Raw genomic sequence first — 26,171 nt, forward strand, 5'->3', positions numbered from 1 at the left:
TACATGTATGAGTTACTCTACAAGGACTGTCCTATAATAGGCTGCCAGAAGCCGAAGCAGCCGGTTCATGTGTTTCAGCTGTCGAGCTGCGCTGGAGGAGGAGCGTCTAACGGGACCGGCTCGCGCACAGAGGAGGACATGGCGACGCACACTGCGCTATATCTCCGCTTCGCAGAGGACGGCGTCTTTCAGCTCGCACTGTGCGGGGGTCTTCTGACTTTTTAAACAAAGAAATCATGTTTGGTGTCACCTGAGCAGAGATTCCGCAGAGCCGCGCGGTGCGCAGGAGGCGCGTTCTGCTCCGTGCGTAAAAACTGGAATTGGCGGCTGCAAAGTTTCTGGGCACAGCGCCAGATCCATATCAGAGGCGGCTGTTCCCGAGGAGCCAAGGTTGGAGATTATGACACTAATATGCCTCCGACTTCAGATCAGAAAGTTTAGTTTTGAAATAACTTTTTAACGAGGTGCGCATTTTGCGCATTTTAGATCGACGCGAAAGGCAAAAGCGTGCAGCTTGACCTTGCAGCAGATTTATATTAGATATAAAACATATTGACGGCTGGACTGCACATATTTTGTAAAACTGAATAGAAAAACTGTGTTCAAAGTTGTATGTTTGTTAAAATTGAATCGTATTCTTTTCTTTTTTTTATTCCGACCTGAGGTCAGTCATTACCGGCCTGTTGCGGCTCATCTTTTAATCTGCTGTGTCCGCAGTTTCAGCCGCTGCGCCCGGATTAAAGCGCCCGCACAGCCCCGCACTCTGGCACCTGCCTCCTCTATCAGGTAACATGAGCACAGACTGACATAAAACTTCACGCTCCGTTTCCAAATTCTACCAGTAACTTACCTCAATGATTTAATCACACACACAAAAATCATCAATCTTATGATAAGGTTTATTATGATGTTGATGGAAAACAGAGCACCAACTTCGATTTTATTTAATGCAAATGCTCACAAGCTTCCCCTGCATATTTTATGCACCATATGATTCTAAAACTCGTCCGAACTGTCTAGATTTTATATTATATTTAATACTCGCGTTTGATTTTCCACCCTCCCTCATTGCAGTAGCATGTTTTCAACACTTGTGGGCAGTATTGTTGCACGAATAAACTGATGTCCTCTCTTGTCCCCCTTCGCAAAATTAAAGCAGAGAAGCGTCCCGATAGGAAACTGAGATGATTCACAAAGGAGAAAAAGACTGAAACGCTCTACTTGGATTAAATATCAATGAAATCTTTGATGAATTTCAAAGCAACTAAGTTTTTTGTTAAATAATTTTCTCCGAGCTGAACTTAAACGTTTTCCAGTTGTTTTATAGTTTTGAAATTGACTCTCACTCTACTTCTACCACATCAACTGACCGCTGAGAGCCTGGTTGACTAGAACTGTGAGTCAGATGATCCACCTGTCGCCACTGTAACACACCTCCAGTGTTCAAACCGCCTCTCACACACAGTGGAGCTTTGTTTTGTTTTGATATAAAGTGCACTTTAATTACCATGTCGTCCCTCCCCGTGGACAGACGTGGTGACGAGGGTGCACACAGTAAAGGTGTGGAGTCCTTCTCCTTCTGGCGGCTGGTTCAGGTCGTACCATCTGATGTTTGAGGCTCCAAGACACTCAGAAGACGTTCAGCTTCAGTGTGTGGCGTGAACTGATCCAGTTAAAGGTTCCATATTAGACAAATATTCACTTTCTGATGGTTTTCTAATAGTAATCTGTGATGTCATAGCCTGTATGAGGCCTGTAATGCACCTCTACAATAATTGTGGGTTTCTTCATGTTATTTTGTCTGCTTTGTATCGTGATCTTTATGGCATTAAAGTGCTTCTGACACCACTTTTGTTTTTTGAAATACAATTATTCACATATTCTAAAAAGGGTGTCTGTGTTCCAACATTCCAACATGCATCTATTGGAGGCAACGCTGCCTTTCACTGTTTTTTTTAATTGCGAAAATAATCAAATCAACATAAAAAGTGGTGTCATAAGCTCTTTATCTTAATAAAAGTTGTAAAACTTTGTGTTTAATAATATTTGAATTAGTTTTAAACTCTTTTTGGTGCTATTTCTGTCATACACACACACACACACACACACACACACACACACCTCCAACATGTCACTTCCCGGCGTGTAAACTATTTGGTGTTGTCAGCGGTAGAGGAACGCAGCAGGGCCCAACCCAGTGAGCTATTTTTGACTCACTATGCAAGACCCTCCACCCTCCACCCACCCACCCACCCACCCACCCACACACCTTCAGCCATGAAGCGAGTCCGTGGCTGGAGGAGGCCGCTCAGGGTTGAAGTTTTATACATGAGCAAAATGGCTGAATTTGACCTCTGTGTTTACAAGCAATTAAAGAAAAACCCATAAATCTTTGGGTTGATCAGTATGTGGCTTCTGTGTAATAATGTAAATACAAATATACGTATATTCAAACCTTCCACAGAGTTTTTGATTTCTGCCTGATGGCTTTGTTTTTGTCCAGGCCTGTTAATTTGGCTCATGCTTACAAATATGATTTTCCAAGTTTCAAGGTAAAACCAAACATGTCTGTTTGGCTTCCTGTGCATTGGTTTATTTAGTGATCCAGTTCAGTATCAGAAAAAAAAAGGAATTGAAGATACAAAATAAGCATTAACAAAGCAAACTTCCCCACCTGGGCAGAATATTCAAATAAGGCAGCTCATCTCATTTCAGCACAAACAACAGATTAGGCTCATTTCCACTGTAAACAACTAAATGTATTACAATGTAGTAATCCTGCAGGACCAACACATTAATACACCCAAACAATACAGGCTGGATCCTTCTGTGCTGAGTCGGCATGTTGTACCTGAGCAGGTTTCCATCGAGTAATCCAGACATCTCGTACAAATCAAATGCATGTTCTCTATTTTGATTGAGAGGGTTTCAATTTCCTGTTGGTGTGTGTTTGTGAGGGTGATTGTGTGTCTCCTGCAGGGTTACGGACCACGTTGGTGCTTCTCAAAAACCAAATCCTGGATCAGAAAAAACAAAGATGGCTGTGGAGTTGTTGCCGTTGCACCTCCTCCAACACTAATTCGGTGGTCATTTGGCTGAATCTATAAACAAAACTATTGATTCAAAGTTAATATAGTTCATATGTTTTCCTACTTAAAAAGTCTTTTTTGAGCAAACAAACTGGGTTTAATCACATCTGTGCTTATCACTGCAGCATCGTGCTGCACCACCCACCTAATGCTGCGGTGGAAAAACTCACTACTGCCAGGGGACCGGCTGTGTGTGTGTGTGTGTGTGTGTGTGTGTGTGTGTGTGTGTGTGTGTGTGTGTGTGTGTGTGTGTGTGTGTGTGTGTGTGTGTGTGTGTGTGTGTGTGTGTGTGTGTGTGTGTGTGTGTGTGTGTGTGTGAGACCTAGACACTATATAGCTCATTTACTATTCAGTGTTCTGACTGATTTTGATCTTTTCTGTTTATTTTTGCACAGATGTTTTATTACCAGGATGTTGGACACGCTCTGCGAAGACTAAAGTAGCAGGTATTGTAAACATGAGCTTCAGAAGAGTAGGTGTGACATGACAACTTCAAATTTACAGCATTAATACTTATACTCGACTCATTTGTGGGGGAAAATAAATGTGTGTGCAAAGCAGAAAATGTTTAATTCCCTCTAAAAAAAATTTAATTAAAAAGATAAGTAACTGGAGATGGAATCATCATCAAACAAACTTCACTCATCTTTATTTTTGAAGTAGATAAAAGAAACAGCTCAGCTGGCCAACGTGCTCTACACAAACGTGTGAACGGATATACAAAGACTTTACCTCTGAAAGAATTTCTTTGTGAAACAGTCGAGACAATAACAATCAACATTTCAAACTGAGTCAGAAGAGAAAAATTAAAAGTTAAAGAACAGAACTTCAAACGGTTGTATTCAGTATTCTTTGGTCCACTATGGTGTTTTTAAATGTGTTTTTTGAATAAAGTTGGATGGTGTTGGATTGGAAATACATATTTTCTTATGTACTAATTCAATTACAGACACATGAATGAAGTAAAAACTGTAATAATGAGTAAAATGCTTCATTATGAAATATAACAGACCCAGGACTTGTGGTATATTGAGTTTCAAAAACCCAAAATACATGCACACATTAACAATAATATAACAAGAGGAATCTGCATTAATAAGGACATTCTTTCAAAAAAGGAGCAAAAAAACTAAGTAAGTAAAATCAAAGACGAAAGAAGTAAAACCACAATGAAAACATAAGAAACCTGTTAATCCTGTGTTTTGCTGTTTTACATACATTGAAATATATATGTATTTGAATGAGTTTACAGTATTTCTGGGAGATACATTATATCTCTTCCTGTGGTAAAATCGGTTGAATAGATGATGTAACTTTACCAAAATTATGATTAAAGTCTGTTTTGTAGATGAGACGGGGGAAATCATACAAAGTCTGCTTCATGACTTCCTGGCTCGGGTTCAGAGGTTAATTGAAATGAACAGGTGAGTGTGATAACCTGCAGGAGGAGGTAACCACGTGTCAGGAGGTTCAGGATGAAAATACTGTTTTTTTTTTTAATCTTTTATTTTTATATAGTGCACTTTAATTACCATGCCGTCCCTAACCGTGGACAGACGTGGTGACGAGGGTGCACACAGTAAAGGTGTGGAGTCCTTCTCCTTCTGGCGGCTGGTTCAGGTCGTACCTGCTGATGTTTGAGGCTCCAAGACACTCAGAAGACGTTCAGCTTCAGTGTGTGACGTGAACTGATCCAGTTAAAGGTTCCATATTAGACAAATATTCACTTTCTGATGGTTTTCTAATAGTAATCTGTGTCCTCATAGGCTGTATGAGGCCTGCGTCCGTCCCTGTGGAGTCGGCTTGGACAGACACAGAGACAGCCTGTCCCTCACTGGAGGTGAGGACTGAAATTCGAAAGGACTGAAATTCAGGACCGGGACTGGATTTGGAGAAATACACTTTGAATACAATGTTGTTGGACTTCTGACGCCGACGAGAAATAGTAGAGAAACTGTCTATTATGGGACCTTTAATGTTCAGTCATAACTTTTTACTTTATGGAGAAAAAAAAAGAATATTTTCACTGAGGTTGTGGAAATGTTTTCATTTGAGGTCTTGACATGATGCTTTACTTTATTGTACTCTGTGTTTCAGTCTTGCCCTTCAATCTAAAAGCATGAGGTCTGTTCGCTCTGCCCGGAGTGTAGGAATCCTGCGTCGGCCCCTGCGACCCTTCCATGGATGAAGACGGTACAGGAGGTGACGGGAATCTCTTTATATTATTTCTCTTTTGTCTGATGAAAGGGGGATGGAACTGTGTGTGATTCAGAGACTCTTTGACCTGAGCTGACCAGTGGAGTGACAGGAGTGGAGAGAGAAAGAAGACAGGTAGGTATGATGTCTGTGTGTACTGTGGGGGGGGCACGTGTTAGACACCAGGCAGACTTCCTGGACGAGCCTCAGACGTCTCAGGACTCATTTCAAGGAAGAAGTTGAAGGAGGAAGACGACGAGCAGCTGAGCACACTGAGGGGAACTGACTTCTGCTGCAATTTTCATCCTTTGAAAAAAGAAAGTATGAAGAGTCTGACATCCTCAGAAAACCGACTGAAGGTGCCAATGACGGCAATTTCACAGCAGCGTGACGCCGACAGCGCTGACTTCAGGTCGGAGGGACTGGACTCTGCAGGAGAGGAAGGAGAGAGTGTTTCCACTGATGGGGGAAACTGCAGGCCGGCGTGTTGGAGGGCGAGAGAATCGTTACACATCAGAGGAGAGGAAGAGCTTCTCTCTATCTGAGGGTCTGAACCAGGTCACAGAGAGACCCACAACATTATGATTATTATGACATGATGATCCTGGCCTTTATTGCCTTTTTGCTGCCCAAACAGTCCTGACAGGACCTCTGGACGCTTGCTGCTATATTTAGCACCGACATGCTTTAAGTACTGTAATTTTGAGGTGGGGCCCCATGCACCAGTTAGCCTTGACCACCCAGGACTCTGGCCAGTTTCCTTTCTTGGATGACTTTTGATAGATGCCGACCGCGACAAACAAGGTCTGCAGTTTTGACTTTGATCTGACGAAGGATGTTTTGGTATTTCAGTTTTTTCTTCTGATTCCCAGTGTGGTTCCTGTTGTTCCGGTCTTCCGGAGTTCATATTCACATCTACCTGCTCCCATGTCTCTTGGACAAAAAACAAAAGAAGCTAAATGGACTTCGCTTTGTCTCCCTTTATGCTGCAAATCCTGATGTTCACATCGGACTTGCTGCCTCAATCAGATTTTGTTACTGTGAGGTTACATGTTGTGGCAGTTCAGCTCGTCACCCTCGGGTCCACCAACAGAGACACGAAGGCAGAACGACAATAAGCCAATCTTTTATTAAATTAAATGTAAAACTTCACACACAGAGACTCTGCAGCCCTGTGTCTCCCTCCTGTCACCCCGGTGTCTCTGGGCAGCTCCTCCTTTAAGGGCAGAGAGGCGATTAAGCACCTGATGTGAATCACCTCTCACACATGGATTTTATCAAGTGATCCTTATTTGATCCTGCCGATTACACTTGTCATGTTTACTAAACTTAGGCCATGTTAAATACACGTACCCGGGTATTTGAAAAAAACGGTGATATTTCTCTGCGTTTGCATTTACACACAAACGCAGCTACGACTCGCCACAAACGATGATTCCTGAAAACACCGGCCACAGTGGCGATCTGGAGAAACTCTGTATCCCCGGTTCCATCTAAAGGGGGGTAGGTGGATATTTAGGTCACAATTTGTGACGTTGTGTTTTTTTCTAGGCTTCTGATTGGCTATCATGGCTTCATGCTTCTTGTTACACTGCCCCCTACAGGTTTGGCATGCTCATAGCAGCTCTGAACCAGGTGTACATGCAGGTCGTGTAGATCATTTTTGATTATTGTGATCATTTTGATTAGATTTTTTTAAGGTAGACGGGAAATATCAAGGTTTGTTTTTTTTAAAACCCAGGTACGTGTAAAGGTGGCCTTAATGCTTCTTGTGAACCAAGCACGAACTCTGAAGCCAAATAAAAAATGGATGATGACTTACGTTTGATGCTAAAGTTGCCTGAGAAGTTCGCCAAACATCTCCAGGAGTTTTGGGCAGAGGAGGAGGAAAATAGTTATAATTGCATCTGATTCATATGCTGCATATTTCCTGAGACGTTTTCTCCTCGACTGGCCACTTTTCCTCCCTGCTTCTCATTTCTTAACCGTGTGTTCACTATTTATGTGTTTTTTGTTCTTCTTATGTGTTGTCGTTGATGTCGACCCTTTTTGCTTGTCTGTTTTGTTCTTTAGTGTTGTTTTCTGGTTTGTTTAATTTTATGTCTTATGAAAGACAAATTTGATATGAATGAGTGGCGGCACTCGCGTCTCAATCATCACAGACATTTTGTTGTTTGTTGTTGTTTTCTCATGCTGTTATGAACTGATTATTGGTACAAAGGGGCAGATTATATAAGATTATTCTTCCCTCTGCTCCTTTTCATTCAGAAGTTTGTAAACGTTTGTGTTAATATTAAATAGATTTTTATTTTCTTTTTTTAATGAATGGAATAAATAAAATAAAACATAAATAAATAAAACGAGCAGGATGGTCACAGATTTGATGACGTTAGAGACGTAATGCTAAGAAAACGTGATCAGCCTGGTCACACAGCGGCCACATGTCCATTACATATCTGATTTATTCCCACAGCATGATGCCTGTATCCCATCTCAGAATATCACAATGTCTTCACATGTCTTTTTCCTCTTTTGTCCAAAAGCAGATCCAACTTGTGTCATCTAAAAGTATAAAAATCATAATTGGGTCATGTTACACCGACGGTGTAAATGCAGCCTTATATAGAGAACTTGGGCCGTGTCAGCACACTTTACATGATCTGACCTTTAACCTTGGGATTGGAGGATGACTCTATGTTCCTAAGTGAACACAGCTGCCATCATGTTCTTCACCTCCACTGGTTACCCTTGATTGCTGTCGGCCGTGCCTTATTGTCTCCTCACTCACTCCCTACTATGTATACGTACATACCAACATGTGCCATCCCTAAGTTTGTCTGTTGAGCTTCACCAGTGTTTGCCTTGTAGTTTCTTCTGACGTTTCCCCTTTTTGTCAGCAATCTTTTCTTTTTGGATCCAATCAGCATTATTGAAGCTCACCTTTTGTTCCAGACTCACTGAATGCACCTTCTGTCCTTTTCCCCGCCTCTCTAACAGACCTATTACAGGCTGGACCATGTCGAACCCACTCAAATCCTCACACGCGGCCATTTTTCACATGAATACATCAACCTGTTGTATTGATAATTACGGTAATAATATTCACTTGCTTCTGAATGTATCCCGCCCACTAACATGAGCCATGTGGAGAAATAATGAGTGTGATTCACTTTACCTGGCAGTGGTCAAAATGTTGAGGCTGATCAGTGTATTTGAGACTCGTTAATAGCAGCTCTGTCAACCGTAATTATGCCGGGAGCTCAGATGTGTCTGACTTTCTGTGGAAAACAGTGAATGCACAGACCAAAGCGAATTAGAGCGAAGATCATTTTAATGATTAACTGCAGACATTTAACAGATGCATGCTATATCAAAACTGGTGAAAGTGTGTGTCTCTTTTTAACAGTTTATTGGTGAGGATAGCTGTAAAAGTGAATCATGAGTAGGAAGGATTTACCTTCAATGCCCCTCTGTCACTAATATAATGTAAATGTGATACATTTCAAGGAGAATTAATGTCAATATCCTTAACGATGCTGAAGCCTCCACAAGGTCACCAAGACTGAACGATTCTCCTTTTTTCTCTCACCAGATGGACGAAGACGGCCCCACCCAACGTGGCATCCAGGAGGGATTTTATATGGTGCTCCCTCCGTCAGCCATTTACATACCATACAAAAGAAATAAAATAGAATTGTTTTTACTCTTGTCTTTGTCTTTGAGTTATAAGATAAAATCTCACCAAATTTCTATCCTTAAAAATGAGAAATAAATACACAAAGCTCTGAAATTCGATATTAATACCACAAAATAGGAATCCTGTTAAAAAAAACATCATCATCATCATCATCATCATCATCATCATCATCATCATCATAAAATTAATAATGATAATACTCAGCATCAAACAATTTGAATAACAATACAATTTGTGCACAACAACTCCATACATAAGACACATTTAGGCTGTGAAACAACTATATACAATAACTAATCAAAACAACTATATACAAAACAACTTCTTTGGTCTTAGCATTTGTAGTAATATAAATTGGGAATTGTTTAACATTTCAGTCAATGTGAGCTTTTCCATTTAAAGGGTTAATACTAATAACTAGTTTTAATACAACTATATTGAAGGTGAATCTTTTCCAGATTTTGTGGCGCCCCCTTGAGGCCACAAAGCCTTTAACGTCTGCCTGTATAGTCTAATGGGCCAGTTTGCTCTGGACATGAAGCCAAGAGAAGCATCAAAACAGCACATCAAACTGGACTTTATCTTTTAAATCTTTTAAAAGTTGTATGTGTTGTAGAAAGAAAATGTTTTGTGAAAGTAATTTAATGATATCTGATGGGTAATGTTGTCATGATGCTGTTCAAATGGTAGAAAAACTGTATAATGTGGGACTTTTACGTCAATATTCAGTATCAAACACACTCCTCTTTACTTCCATCTTTGGGTTTTATTGTCTATAGCACCATTTATACATTTAAATGTTTTTCAAAATTAATGTTCCCGTGTGTCTCGAAATGCAATGAACCAATCTGCATCATTTCTCAACCCTCTCATGTATGATTGCATTAATTCAATTGGTTGCTAAAAGCCCGATGCCTCGCAGAATTCATCAGAGGTCGTTAATTCATTCAAAAAAATTAACCTTTTCTGAGGCATGGGGGAGTGCTGGCAATGCTCATCTTTGATTATCTGATTCTTAGAGAGTGGCCCTCAGTAAAATCTGAACCAAATGTCACACAGTGACTCATGAATGTCTGTTTTGAAATAATACAATGGTGGGGGCAAGTTTTCCATGACACAAAGCCTCTCCTTTAAATCCTAAAGAACTGGATTCACCGTGTTCCTCATTTCACTTCAAGGGAATGTCGGTATTTTTCAATATGAAAAAAATTGTTCAAATAACTGTCACATCTTCTGGTAATGGGCTATTCTGAAACTGTGTGGTTCTTGTTTTAGTTTAAGATTTAGTTAAATACGGTATCTGATGTGGCAGAACAAGGTAACCAAGAAGATGATTCAAATTCATAACATAACATAACATAACATAAGTGTCTTCTTCACAGAGAGAAATACATTAACCATCAACTGAAGCAGGATGAAAAAATAAATACACTAACTAAATAATATATTGAATAAAAATCACAAATGTGAAGAAAAGAAGATCAACTGGTGCCACAATAAGTTGATGATGATTATACTTTATTAATCCAACTACCGGGAAATGTCCTTGTTACAACAGCGAGACATAGACAAGTATAGAATATAAGTTATGTAATTTAACGGGTTAAAGGAGACCTACTGCTACTTTCACAAGCTGGTGCCAAGGCCACAGCCAGGATGTTTTCAGGGGAGGAGTGTGTGATGCAGATGTTATGAGCGGGTTATCATTACGCCGGGTGCATATTATACACAGCTTTTATTATGAAAGGTGCACGCTATTTTTCAGAAGATATAAACATTACATTTTTTTATTATATTTATGCTACATTAAAAATCTTTTGCGCAATAGATGAATGTGAAACTTAAAGGGGTCATATTATCATATTATCCAGCTTCTCAACACTTTCAAATGGGTCTCGTTCATCCAAAAATGTTAGATTCAAACTTTATTGCCCCGAATCTCAGCTTTTCTAAATTCTCGTGTTGAACAGATTAACTTAATAACAAGGTAACCGAACGTCAGATCACACGGACTTTGATCTTTGACCTTTTTTTACAAATCAAAATGTTCTCAAAGTATCTCTGATTGAGGGTGAAAGCGTGCTGTAATTGTGAAACATCACATTAGTAAGAACGGGACTGATGGCCGAGCTGAGAAGGCGATTCACTCCCACATAAGATTAAAAAGGGAAACAAAAACCAGAATTGTATCAACGTGCTTTCAAGAGGACGTGAATGCAATAAAATTAAGCCACACAACTGCTCTTGTGTAAGATTCAGAGTGTTCGGGCCTCCTGGCTTATTAAAACTCATCTCTTAAAACTCAGTGCAGATCAGAGAGGACATGCAGCCTCAGACAGACAAGAGTCCTCCGGTTTGTTTGCTCTCGTTCAGGCAGCGGCGACTGATGAAACGTCTCAAAACAAATTATTCATCTGTCTGCGCAGCGGGAAAAGCAGAAGATCTGAGCAAATGAGTGGGCATCCGGAGAAGAAAACCTGTGTTATCCTTCTGAGTCACTTTCTGTTTAAACCCACAGGATTTTCAGGGCTTTAAGCTTTGTGTGAAGTGAGAGCGAGAGCGCGTACGCCGGCTCCATCCTCGATGACTCACGGCTCACGACGACTCTGCACTTTGCAGGGATTAACGGAGGCATGTGGCAGACAATCATGATCGCCTCTAATGAGTACAGGAAGCACACTTTTCACAAACTGCCACACTCTGAGGGAAAAGAAGTCAATATTTATTCAAGGTCTGTCGGTTTGTTTGTTTGTTTGTTTGTTTACAAGCAACACCTCAAGTTAAAAAAAATAAAAAATAAAATATGCAAAAGAAAATTGCCAGTTAATTACCAGATAAAGTATAAATAAACCTCATATTGACCTAAACGCCGACATATTTTCTTCAAACATCTTTTATTTCATTGCATCAGATAATGCAATTACCTTCAAAATATTACTGAAAAAAGAAACATGCTCAGACAAAACCTACTTTTATCATATTGCTTTCTATTTATTTTATATTTAATTTGGTTTTTATCATTATCATCTTAACTGAAGCTTTTCAAGAAACCTGTGAAGCACTATTATTATTCTATATTCTTGACCATAACAAAGAATGGATGACTGTCTATTTTACACTGCTGCAGTGTTTTCTGGGGCTCCTCCCTTTGGTGCATTCACTCAGTCACTGGAAAATGATGAAAGTGTTGTTGTTCTTGCTTTCTATGTGCAGAAGATTCAAACGGCCGGAGATTTGTTTCAGTTTGTGTCCGTCGGTGAGCTTTTTCAAGTTTTTGCTTTATTTCAAGTTTGTTTTTTCCCAGAATTCTATTACTGCATGAAAAAACAATCCCACATGTGATCATCTAATGATGTGCTGTTCGCCCGCAGCATTGGCAGAAGAACCAACCGTACGAACTTTAAACCAGAGCAACGCTCATTTTCTTGCCAAAGTAAACAAAGGAAAGCAGGATTCAGAGCAGGAATACACAAACAGGCCTACAGGACTCAGGGTCACTGAGGGTTTGAATACAGAAGGAGGGATTGACGAAACTCCAGAAAACAATCTGGGAAATCCGGAGACACCAGGTTAAAAAGATAAGGCAGGGAGTGAACGCCACACTGAACATTTCTTTTAGAAAAAAACAGTCAATTTAACTTAATTAAATCTGCGAAATCAACAATAACAAGTATCAAACATTGAAGTAAGACATTGATTTTTTTCGTTTATTTCAGAACCTAAATAATCTCAGTAATGTGAGCCAATCTTTTTAAATTCATCCACACAACAAAACATGATCTTTCCTGTGTTTCATTCGGTATTTCAACACACGACATATATACAAATACTACAATACTCACAAGCCATCAGCGTTCCCGAGCACCACAGACTGATAGAATGAAGGTAGACAAAGACAAAATTAAGTTCACTTTTCTTGGATTAAATTTGTTCATTTAAAGAAATAAGTAAGTAGTTAAAGCAAAGAACAATCTTAGTTGATCATCATGAATAAATTATGCAATAAGTTGAGTTTTTAGAGCAGATCTAGTATATAACGATGCATTTGGGCCTTTTGTTTACAGGCAAAGCCACAAGTCACTGAAAACGATAATAGTCCAGCTGAAACAGTTTACAGGAAGAAGACTCTGTACCACGACTGTCAAACATGCATAAACAAATAAGATATTACCTCCAAGTTTTGGGTGAAGTGACTGCTGCTGCTAATTTGGTTTCACAGTTTCTGAAGCAGTTTTTTGTCCTAAAGCAACAGAAGTGAACAGCAGAGGGCAACACCGCTTGTAGCCCAGAGGTCAGTCATACTGCAGCCAAAGCTCAGTAACTCGTTGCCGCTGAAATAGTATTCAAGTGTCAAAGTAAGACCGTGAGTTTGTGGAATCGCTGCAGGCTGCAGAAATCCTGTCGTTCCAGATGTGACAGGCTTTTACGCCACATTAGTCTGAAGAGAAACACTTTGGCAGGAAGGATTTCACACTTCAGGTTCTTCAGGAGAGGATTTTCACCCAGATCAGGCGTCTGAAACCTCCAGCTCTGGAGACACATCTGTCTCTTTCACAGAATTATACCTAAATAAACATTTGGTCTTATTTTTATACAACACAGTCATTTTTAAAAGGGCTCTTAACTCTTAGCTGGCAAAAAAAATTAGGGACAATTAAAAAATTATTGATAAAACCACAGGAAATGAGAAAAACTGCTAAAACAACTTTTTAAAAGAAACAACCTAAAAAGTAGAATTTCTAAAAGAAAAGAAGCTCAGAAATGGGGAATAAAACCTACAAGACTACAAAAAGAGCAAAAATAGTTAAAAAATAAAGTGTCATAAGTGTTATAATCAGGTACTAAAGCAGCTGAAAATGAAATGAAATGATCACAATCCTGAATCTTAATTGAAAGTTCATAAATGCAACATGAGATGTAGTTTTTCTATGTGTTTTAAAACTATATACATATGAAACGTTTTAAGCCGTGTTAGCCATTAAAGGTTAAACATGTGTTGTGGAAAGTGACAAAAACTGCGTTTTTTGTCCTAAAGGTTGCAGACCTCTGAACTGGAGTATTAATGAACAGATTCAGGAGATAAACATATTCATTTGCTTTAAAACTGAGGATTAACTTTGAAGCTGTCAGTATCTATAAGTTATTTTGCTATTATGTTACTACCACATCCTAAGTGACCTTCTTGGGATAAAAGAAGTTTGACATTAATGCTCTAGATGTTATTTAAAGACAAATAGCAGCAGACAGCTCTTCGAAAGGGAAACTGACCTTTAATAGGTTAATACTAATGTGACTGACGGTGAGGATTATTTCCTGTTGCTGTCAGAAGGACTTGAAAGGAGTCAATTCAGGACTAATGAGACACTCGTCCAGTAAACAGAAGATAATGCAAACAGTCGCCTCCTCAGGTTTTATCTTGTTTGCCGGATAAAAGATAACAAGCAAAGGAAAACTTGACGAAAACGTTTTATTACACTATTACTTTACGATGTGGACGTTAGCACCCCAGGAAGGAAAACATGTCTGACTATGAAGTAATGCGAACAAGAAGCAGCGGCAATATAGAAAACAACAACAACAAAAACTAGATTCATACAAGCTGCATATAATGCTTGTTGACCAATAAGCAGCTCATGAATCTACAGACAAATGATGTATATTTAAACAATATTTAAACTGCAGTGAATGTCGCTATGAGTTCCAAATCATTTGAACAAATCCTCGTAAATCAATCCTAGTTAATATTCAGAGTGAAAAACCCTCTGGAAAAGTCCAGAGTTCTAACAGTCGGGTGATATATTCAGTTGTGCTTCGTTTTCATGATATCGAGGAGAAAAAACTGCTTCACACGGTTTTTTTCTTCACATTTCCAGTAAATCTTGTTTGTTTCTCCACCAAACTACAAAAATGAGTCCAAAATCTGCCTTAAAAACTGAAAATCCTCGGAAAATGTTTTTCCACGTCACCTTAACCGGGTTCCTTGGTCAACGCACAGCCTCAACTAGCCGAGTTGTTTTCACGCCACACGGTTCATGAACGCGTCTTTTCAAGCAAACTTCACAACACTTCAGTGTCTGTTAAAAGAGACACTGACCTGAACAGGCAGCACCAGACCATTTGGTTTGACGCAGTACGACTCCTGAATTAGTCCGATCATAAAAAGAACAAACAACTGGCCGGCCCTTTCAATTCTCCAGTTTGTGATGCACCACTGGCATGAAAAACCGTCCAACATGATGAGTCGGACTGCAGGGCAGCAGCTGGAGAGATGAAGGAGGCTCAAGCCGAGCGCTGCTCAGACGCTGCTCTGATGCAAGCAGCAGACGGAGGATGTGGACGAAGGCAATGACTTCAGCTCAAAAGGACATCACAGAGAAAAGAAAACACTTCTTGTAAGAAGGAGCATTCAAATTGGCAACAAATCTGCATTGAGAGACAATAGTAAACAGGCTTGCTCAGTGAATTCTGCCGCTTGAGGAGGCTGGATGCACTTGACATGACGATTCACATTCACAAGATCAACATCGGCTGAAATAGGTTATGTTCACTCACTCCGGACGGAAGCTACAAGCTTCGGCCGTCCCAGAAAAAGATAACAATGGCGAGAGATTTGTGTCGATATCTTAAATGTGTGGTTCTATGTTGGACTGTGAGATCGGTTCAAGGACGGCTGTTGTCATGGCGACCAAAGACAACCTGCAATAAAATTCTGACCGTGTCAGAACATCAACTAAGTAACCAATAGAAACACAGTTTGAAGTGACGTAGTGATCAGCGCCACACTGGTGATGAACCCAAATAGATGCTTTTGTGGCTACAATGGCAAAGCACCTAAAAAAAACAACATGTGTGGGATGTAAACAAAAACTTTTGGGGGGTTTCTTTTCAAACATATAAAAACCACAAGAGCAAGAGCTCTGTTCATGTTTCACTTGTTTCTTTTTCATGGATGGAGGGTGCACATTTCTGACTTTTTAATCTTGTATAATCACGTTCATTCGCAGTACGCTATTCAGCTTGTTTTCATCAATCAGCCTCCACACAGCAAACTTCATGTTGTGGCCCAAAGTTTGATCAATTCAAGTCGAACAGCGTGGCCAGCTGTGAACTTATAGGATTGTTAAAATGTGTGTAGCAGGCAGTTGGGTCAACCTGGGGTTCAAGGGTCTTGCCCAAAGACACTTGGATAGGAAGTCAAACCAGGAACTCGCGACACATGATGTGTCCCTGACCTCCTCTGGAAGTAGTTTGATTGAAAGTGCTTTGGTGCCTGTTCACACTTGTGATCAGATCACACAATGCCTAGTGTAAACGGGTCCTTTATTTCTCTGAAGCTATGAGGACTTGGAAGGAATAACTGAACACACGACCAGGTTTCCAGAACAGAGCCTTCGCATGTCACAGAAACAGGGAATTAAAGCCAAAGTCCAAACCAATGAAGGAACTGAAAACAATCAAGAGAAGCTAAACAGCACAAGGGTTAGAAGAGATGACAGGAACAGAGCTGAACACAATCAGGAGTGATCAGAGGAGGATTCCAAAACAGACATGGAATTAAAACTGGGTTACTTCAGGATCAATAAGCTTCTATTCCAGAAAACATAAGTTTAGTGAAACAGCAACAGAGCTGCTCTTCACTGGAGACAACATGCTCTGTTAAATCTCAGAATCCTGACAAATAAAAATAGCAACTTCAACTTTTTTCCAACACCTTATGTGATAATTATTTATTACTTAACATCCTTAAAACAAATCAAACTCTATAGTCTTTTTGCTCGGTTGAAAAAACAACTTATTGTTAAACTCCCGTCCAAACACCAGCGACAACAACCAATGTGAACCATCTGTGCACCCAAATACTTGAGTCATCCTCGTTTTGATAAACGATTTCATTATTGAGGGCCACGCTGGATAGTTTCATACCTCAGCACTGATCAATCTGAGCTCTGTGCTAAAACCAAACAAAGTTTTAAAAGAAGAAGTATTTACATTTGAAGAGTACGAGGCGCGTTTACCACAAACAGAAGAGGAAACTTGGCATTGGTCAATTAACCAGCATTAACCAGGAGATGAATGCTCTCGCTGCTCAGTGATCAACTATAACAAACAAATGTGGTGTTTCTACCGTCCGTGCCGCCTGTCGTTGTGTCTGACGGGTATCCAGCGTCCAGGCCCTCTAAGCCCAGAAACAAGGCCGAGCCGGGCGGCGGCTAAAGCCTCCAGCGCCACAGACAATGGAGCCGGGCTTTACCAAGGGCCGCGGCAAACTGCTGACTGTCCAGTAGTGCTAATACGCTCCCATTCTGTCACCCTACACTCACACACACACACACACACACACACACACACACACACACACACACACACACACACACACACACACACACACACACACACACACACACACACACACACACACACACACACACACACACACACACTCACACACACACACACACACTGGAAAGTCCAGTGGTCCATATGTTGATATGTGCATCCTTCCATCCCTCCATCCATCCTCTCTCTCTCTCGCTCTCTCTCTCTCTCTCTCTCCACCCATCCATCCATCCCTTTCTCGCAGGCCTGGGACCTCTCCACCCTTCCTCTCTGCTGTTTCCTCTCTAATTGGGATCACGGTGACAGTGTAGCTCAGCCTCCGTTGGGTCCGAGCAGTCAAAGTGACCCCCCGGATCGCCTCCAGCGCCCGCCCGCCTGCCCGCCCGCCTCTCCCCCTCCCGGGTCTGCCAGCCCCTCGGCGAGCTACTGTCGGCGTGTTTTCCTCCTCCGGCTCCGCCGCCGTGGACCATGTGCGAGTGTCTGCGTGGAATATTCAGAGTCACCTGGACGCCCTCTTCCGATGCAGGTCAGGATGAATCGCTCTGCTGCACAAACACACTCAACACATCGCGAGCACAAAGACAGGAAACAAGAAGAAGATACTGTAAAATAAACAGGAGATTTTGGTTTCCTGAACTCTCTCATAATAAGCAATCTTTATTAAGAGTTACAGAGCCTGACATGGAGGGAGTGTAAACAGTCAGAAAAATAAGGGTTTAAATAAAGTACATACATGATAGAAAGATACAGGAAAAACCAACATCATTAAAGTAATACTTAGTTACTTGGGACTTCTGTGTGATGAGGAATCAGGTTTACCCTCCAGAACAGACCCAACACATCTGTTCTGCTACACTTTAGTGCCTGAAAATGAGCTTTTTTTCTCCTAAATGTTTTAGTTTGTTGCTGATATAAAAACACTTGTTCATCATGAACAACAACAAATGGTAAAGAGAGAAGTTCATTTATGAAGCAGCATTCAAACTCCAGGCAAGTTCGCAGTGCTTTACTCAGCATGTAATAATGAAATAAAAAATATATGGAACAGAAAATATATTAAAACTGAACAGAAAGAGAGCAAGTACATAATGTATCAGGGGAGAATACATAATGCAAAAGCTTTTTTTAAGATAAAGGGAATAAAAGAGGTAAAATCTAAGATTGTGAAGCCTGTGAAAACCAGAATGTTTTCAGCCCTGATTTAAAACAAGTGAGTGTGTCAGCAGGAAGTAAAGGAAACTAAAAGCTGCTTCACCTTGTTTCTTCTGGCTTTGTGAACAATTAGTAAACCTTGAAGACCTCCGGGGTCTGGAGATTTATTCATGTCCAAGAGCATTCAAAGCCTTATGAAGGAGATGTCACATTTTTAAGTTAGACGTTTGACACACAGTGCAGAGATTGGAGCTCAGGTGTATTGTGCTCCAGCCTCTTTGTGGTGACGACTCTGAATGAGCTGCAGCTGTTGGACGACCCGCTCTAAGAACTGAAACATCTCAATATTGATTTTCTTCATGTCAGAAATGACCTATTTTAAGTTGTCTCTCAGTTTAAAGGTCCCATATTATGCAAAATTCACTTTCTAATGGTTTATAACAGTAATATTTGTCCCCATAGCCTGTGTATGAAATGAAGAAAGTCTGTGGTTTCCCTCACTTGCTCAAACAGGCCATTCAGAGACTTTCTCTTCATGATGTCATGAGGGGAAATTATCCCTCCCTCTGGTAGTTGATACTCACTCTGTTGCTCCCACAGTTAGATGAATTCCAAAAATTACTGATTTACTGAATGAATTCACGATGATATGAAAACAGTAAAATTTAGCCTTACCGTTAGCAGGAGCTAGCATTAGCTACTTGCTAATAACTGGAACAACACATACGACCAAACTAAGTAGCATTTTCAGACACACAATAATTTTAACTCCGACACACACAGACAGAGTTTGCCACACGTCTTGCTCTCTTCTTTCTTCACTTTCTTTTCTCGCTCCGTGACAAGTTAATCTCTTCATTTTGCTTTGTTGACTTTTATTGATTGACACACTTCGCTCAAGTTACTGGACGTAGCAGACGTGGGGCCATTTAGTGAGGCGTCGGTCAAATCTGTCATTACAATTTGCTCACTGGTTGTTCAACGGGGTTAATGGAGTTGGTTACTGCAGTGGCTATATTTCAAGACATTACTGTGGAGTAAAGTTTGTCAGCTCTTGGGGGCCCCCTAGTGGCCTGGGGCCCCAAGCAGCTGTCTGCCTCACATTATGACAAGCTCCGCCTCTCGACATATCACGTTTTAAATATTACTTCTAACGTTTTTTTTTTGGTGAAACTGACTAAAAACTTTTTCTAAGATTTTGAGTTTATCCATTCATATTCTGGGTTTTACGTTTCTGGGCCACCATACTTACAAAATGTAGCAGTATTTGTAGCAGTATTTGTATAACTAGACGCCTCGCGTTCATCTCTAATAATACCCTCAGGTCAGGTCAGCACGCCGAGAGGTCCTGGAGGTGCAGGTCAAGGCGAAGCCCAGGGAGGAAGCCAGCATTGTGCCGCTGATAACAGGTTTCAGTGACTGTTCAGTTTATCTGCCCGTGTTGATGAGCGTGTGTGTGTGTGTGTGTGTGTGTGTGTGTGTGTGTGTGTGTGTGTGTGTGTGTGTGTGTGTGTGTGTGTGTGTGTGCGTGCGTGTTTGTGCGCACGTGTGTGTCAGCTCCTTCTGTGTGTGCAAGACACTCAGAAACGCCAATCAGGCAGTAGACAGAGAACTCCAGCGCAAACAGCATAAAATAATACAGTAATCATGGGATGAAATAACAAATTAAACAGAAGAACATTTCTGCAATATATCCAAGCTCCAAACACAATTCTAACACCAAAGAGATGGAGTTGTATACTCTGCCACTTTACTCCACTCACAGAAACTGTACAACAAATGAAAATTGAGACTTCATATGTTAATGAAATACAAGGGGGACGTCAATACAGAAACCTTCGATGAAGAATCAATTTCTAATGGTTCGATCAGGGGTATTCAACCTTTCCTGTCAAAGGAGCTGTTTATGTCTGTTTCTAGCAAATAAACTTCTTCTGGAGCCACAAAACATGTTTAATCATGAAAGAGCTAAAAAAAACATTTTTATGTTTCATTGCTAATTCTGCTGTTTTGGCTGTTGGTCCAATCTTTAGCCATTTCAACCATTTCAGCCTCTTTCAACTGATTCAGCTCGTTTAGTTATTTTGGCCATTTTGAATTTTGATGATTTTTTTTCTATGACAAGAATGGCTAAAATGGGAAACATGACAGTTACCCAGTTTAGCCATTTTTTCACTGTTTGTCTTGTTTTCGGCTCTTTCTTCACAGCTTCAAACTTTTTACCCACTTTTCTATTCAGCCAATCCTTCTAACACTTTTTTTTTTTATTTTTTAGCAATTTTATCACTGTGCAACCTTTTCTGAATAGCAATTTCTAACCATTTGAGCCAGGAGAGTGTTTTTGAAAATAAGCTTGGTATGCAAGTAAAAGTGAAAAAAGATGATAGGATGAAAATTGTTCTCCATATAATTTTCCGTAAGCTTCAGAAAGCCAAAACATTGGAACGACACATGTCGCTCTAGAACCGCAGGTTGCAGGTCCCCGGTTTAGACGAGCATACATAAGGTCAGCCATAAACATTCTGAACACATAAAGGTGAGCGTATGAGAGATAATCAGCGGCACCCACTTAATCTGGTACCAACATTCAGTTGCAAACAAACATTCTGATCTCAAAGTTGAAGCGATAGAAGTGGCAAAATAGCAAAGCGTGAGGATTTCAGTGAGTTTCCAGTTCTCAATGGAGTCTTCAGAGGTCTGGTGAAGTTCATTCCCTGATGGATCAGGGCTGTTCAGAGGGAAACTATTCGGGCTGGTCATAATGTTGTGGCTGATTGGTCTATTATTCGGGAAGGCTACACTCACTCGTTGCCTGTCGGTGGAACAATAGTACAGAAAGCGCTTGTTGAATTCTCCGCCAACTCATCTCCTTCTGCAAGACCTTCAGTAACATGAATATACAGCAGGTTTAATGTGAATCGTCTTTGAGATCAGAATCTGTGAGTTTCTCTGTAATCCATGTGGGCGTTTTCCTCACATCACAAGTTCGTGAATAATTTACTGATGCTAATCTCACACCGAATTTGTTAAGAAAAAAAACAACAACACCCAGTCTTGCAGAAAATTGAATTTAAAACACAGTCTTACAAGCAACAGGATGTAATTTAGTGGTTTGATTAAGTAAGTGAAGAAAGAAACAGTAGAATCGACATGATGCATCATTTTAGAACGAGTCCTTCCAGCCAATCAGAGGAGCTCGTTTCCTGTCGCCGTGGCGGGTTTGAGTGGAAGTTAATGTCCTCCAGACAGGCATGGCTTAACTGTATCACACACACACACACACACACGCACGCACGCACGCACGCACGCACGCACGCACGCACGCACGCACGCACGCACGCACGCACGCACGCACGCACGCATGCACACACACACACATACACACACACACACACACACGGGCTCCTCCAGTTTCCTCGCTCATTTATGCGCTGACGAGGACATAGCTGCGGTCTGAGCGGACCTTGTACTCGATGCCATTCCTCACCCCCCATCAGCACCCCCCCATCAGACTTTCTTCAGCAGGAACCTCCTCAGTCCTTCATTAAAACACACACTGAACCGCTAATGCCACACCAATCAAAATAAATCTTCCAACCCTTCTTATTTTTTTAAGCAAGGTGTCATTTGAAGAAAGTCCTGTATCGTAGACGTTCATACCTTTCGCTCCCTTTGGCCCTCACCGGCCCTCACCGGCCCTGACCGGCCCTCACCGGCCGGCCCTCACCGGCCCTGACCGGCCCTCACCGGCCCTGCCCTTGTTTTGGGGGTTGCTGGCCGCTGCCAGATATAAATCCTTTCTTTGTGTGGAAGCTGGAAGGCAACAATGAGCATGTTAGCTGACACAGTCTTGGCTCCCTGGTCTTTGCTGACAGCATTATACCCCCCCACCCCCGCACCCTTCAACCAACAACCCCACCTCCGCCTGGCTCGCAGGCAAGAGAGCCATCTATTGCCCAGTTGCAGGGCTGAATCTGTGGGCAGGGGGTCATGTGTCAGGTGGCCGGGGCAATAATCAGCAGGGGAGAGTGTTTTAAAACGCCGACTCTTAAGGCCGGAACAGACAGTCACACACACTTGTGAGGAGTTATAAATATGTCAAGCTGAATATACATTGATGGAAAAGATGAGAAGGTAAAAACAGATACTTTAAAGAGTACTGTATTCCATGATTCAAGGGTAAAAATGCAAAACAACTGAAAATACTATTTTCTATTGCTTTAGCTGTATTCAATTGTTTATGTCTTGTCCAGCTTGTGTCGGGATCCATCATTGTAATAGTCGGATTCCAGTTGGATAATCATTTGTTTATTAGTTTTATTGTAATAAACACATTCTTTTTGCTGTCCTGGCTTCTTTGCAGTGGATGTCATTGACAGATGATCAGAAAAAAGATGAAACTCAGTCAGTGTGCATTGTTGTGTTGAACAGCTTTAGTTCCAGCTGATAATTGTCTATGAAAGGCGACTTCCAGCTCTTTGCAGTCATGCAGGACAACAACTTGCAGGTAATTCTGCTTGGCAGCACTCTCTTCGGGTTTTACTTTTCAGGGTCAGTCAAGCTCGGTTAATGCAAATGAAATTCTCTCACTGGAGTGAACAGCACTCAACTTCACCTCACTTCAGTGAGCCTGAAGTCGCGGGACTCCACTTGACATTGACCGAAAGCTGGTGTGGAAAAAAAGTACAATTCATGTGATTTTTGCCTCGGTCAGATTTTTTTTTAATTAATATTATTGTTTTTAATGTGTGCCTGAGAAGCGAGGAGCAAAAATGTTAGAACGATTTGCCAGTCAAAGTGGATAGAATTTTAGTGGAAATAGGAGCACGTACACAAAAAGCACATCAGAACGTGTGGAAAATTCTGGAATAACTTGCTGTGGCTTTTGTCAACGATTCGCGAAGGAATTTCTGCAAAAATGGCAAAAAAAACGGTGAAAAAGTTACCATTCAAAGCGCATGGCGTTTTGGTGAAAATGGGAGCATTAACATAAAAAGCCCATCAATATGTGCGGAAAATTCTGGAAAAGCGTGCCGGGGCTTTTGTTAACAATTCGGCAAACTATTTCCACACAACTACTAAAAAACTGCAAAAAATTTACCTGTCAAAACGGATGTGATTTTGGTGAAAAACACCAAACGAATGGGTAAGACAACAAAATATTTCTTCTAAAATGTTCTCGTTTTTTAATAATACAGTAAACAGTTGCTCTGAAGAATGGGTAATAACCCGGACCTCTGCACGTTTCAAACCTGATTCCAGCCACAGTTTAGCTACAGGGATCAACAAAGAGTTTGCTTGCCACCCGTAAAGTATTAGTTGGTAGAGAGAGATTGGTCTTGGGACACCTCTGGATCATTACCAAGCATCTTAAACCCTCTCATATTTAACTGTGTTCACATCCAGTTGGTTTACCACAAATCATCTGTAAATACTGGGAAGGGGACGTGGCAATGTGTGCAGATACACAGACACGCAGAGACACTGTGCCAGGCTGAGAGTCAACACACACACACACACACACACACACACACACACACACACACACACACACACACACACACACACACACACACACACACACACACACACACACACACACACACACACAGCTGCAGCCCTGAATTATGTCACACTTTCTCTAAAACAGGATCCAAGGCCGGGCCGCTGCTATTTTCAACTGTTTGTGATATAAATAACTTACAGACAGTTGTTGGAAAATTCATTTGGACATTGCCTGTAAGAAAAGGCAGTCTGGACTTTATTATTAGTTTATATTTGCTGAACAGGAACACAGGAATATAAACAACCAGCAGCTGAACTCTTCCAGGAAGGAAAGTTTATGTATGAAATGTCACACGACGTTGGTGTCTTGATGCAACGCCAATGATTTTGGCAGTTGCAAATTAGTAATTGATTCCCGCAATTAACTGGCATGCGAGGCACTTAAGTTTCAGTTGACTTGCTAGTTTGGTTAAAGGGAAAACAGTTGCAGAGCTGCTGTCTGGATGAGAAGTATCTCATTAGTCCTGAGCTAATAGTGTTAGAAATGGTGAAACACAGAAAAGTGTTGAAAGTATTATATATACACACATGTCTACATATGTTCAGTTTATATGAAATCTGACATGCACTTTGTTGCAAGACAAATTCTATCAAAAGGACAGGAACTTTCACGTTTCAACTGGGTAATTTTAGATCTGAGCGCCTGTGGAGTTCCTCAAAGCTCCATCCTGGGGCCATTTCTGTTCAACGTCTACATGCTACCACGGGCTCAGATGGAACACTGCCTTTTGTCCGACACCCTGTGTGATGTAGAGGGGAATACACTTAATTACTAAATACAGAATGGCCTTCACGTGGATCATGCTGTTTGAAATCTGCAGCTCTGGAGCCACATTGGCTCTTTAGCTCCTCTACAATGTCTCCATGAAGCTTTCAGAATAATATCGGTAAATAAACCTTTTGTTTTATTTGCATTCCATACAGATTTTCGAAGCTGGTCTAATCTTCAGACTGAAAACTGCTTAAACAGGCAGACTAGATGTACTTGCTCAAAACAGACTCAAAAGTAGGTAAAACTACTTAAGAAAAATGGCTTTTATTGTTGAGGAAAAGAAAAAAGGGAAAAATGGGAGAAAGAAGAAAAAGTAAACAAAACAATTATTCAAAACAAAAAGCCAAAATAAAAATATCTAGTATAGCTCAAACTGCTATAACACTTGGAAGCACACAATGACTGCAAACAGCGAAATGGCTAAAGTGGGGAAAATATAAATGGTTATTGAAAAAAAACCCAGCTAAAAATGTAATAATAAATTGTATGTTAAGTGTATATGACACTTCATGAATGCATCCTCAGTTTTTGTATGTTTTGCAGCTCCAGACTAAATATACTTGGTGGAAAATCCTAAAAACGGCTCTTTTGGTCATAAAGATGGCCGACCCCTGTATTAGTTGAACCAACAGCTGTTTACTATTTCATCTCATTTTTGTTTGCAGGAGAAGTGTTTTATCATAAAAATGGCTGGTAACACAACCATTCGTCTGTATTCACATCACTCATGATGCTTTGAAAACATCATCTCCCCTTTCCAGCAGCAGAATGCATATTTGTAGTTTGTCTCACCTGTTTGTTTTTACTGTTTATCTCTTTCCTTCTCAGTTCATAAACAAATGTATTTATTTATTTATTTATTTATTTATTTATTTATTTATTTATTTATTTATTTACTATATTATACATTTTCTGAAACTATTAAAGTAACTCAAATACCTTTTTAAAAGAAGTAACAAGGAATAAATCAGTATCATTTTTCAACTTGCAGTTGATCCGCATCTGTTTACATCTGCAGACCATGAAAGCTTTCTTTAAAAGCTAAAATTAAAAAAAGCTGAAAAAAATTATTTGCTTTGTTCTGATGCAGAGAAAAACTTGAGAGAGATATCAATTATTATTATTGTTGTTGTTATTTTTAAACATGCATTTTAAATAAATCGTTTAAGAAGAACATGAATGGAGACTGTGGAGCTAATTACTATTTTTTTGTCTACCTTGTAAAATAACCAGTATTGCTCATTGATCACTGCGTTTCAATCACTTCATGATATAACCTACAATATGTATGTTTTTTAAACTGTCTTTGTCTGAGTGTGCATGATGATTTTGGCAACGGTCCCATCCTTCAATTTAAATATTA

The 26,171-nt window shown here is 40.5% G+C and overlaps 1 long non-coding RNA gene across 1 annotated transcript; it reads left to right on the plus strand.

Moving 5' to 3' along the window:
• Nucleotides 1–62: 62 nt before the first annotated feature.
• On the plus strand, nt 63–8,987 carry LOC308107775. The gene is made up of 7 exons (XR_013935234.1): nt 63–390; nt 718–786; nt 3,485–3,535; nt 4,438–4,513; nt 5,187–5,291; nt 8,283–8,377; nt 8,878–8,987. It is a non-coding gene; the product is annotated as an uncharacterized lncRNA (long non-coding RNA).
• Nucleotides 8,988–26,171: the final 17,184 nt, after the last annotated feature.

This window comes from Lipophrys pholis, assembly GCF_963383615.2.
Source record: "Lipophrys pholis genome assembly, chromosome: 3".
In the NCBI taxonomy this organism is placed as follows: Eukaryota; Metazoa; Chordata; class Actinopteri; order Blenniiformes; family Blenniidae; genus Lipophrys; species Lipophrys pholis.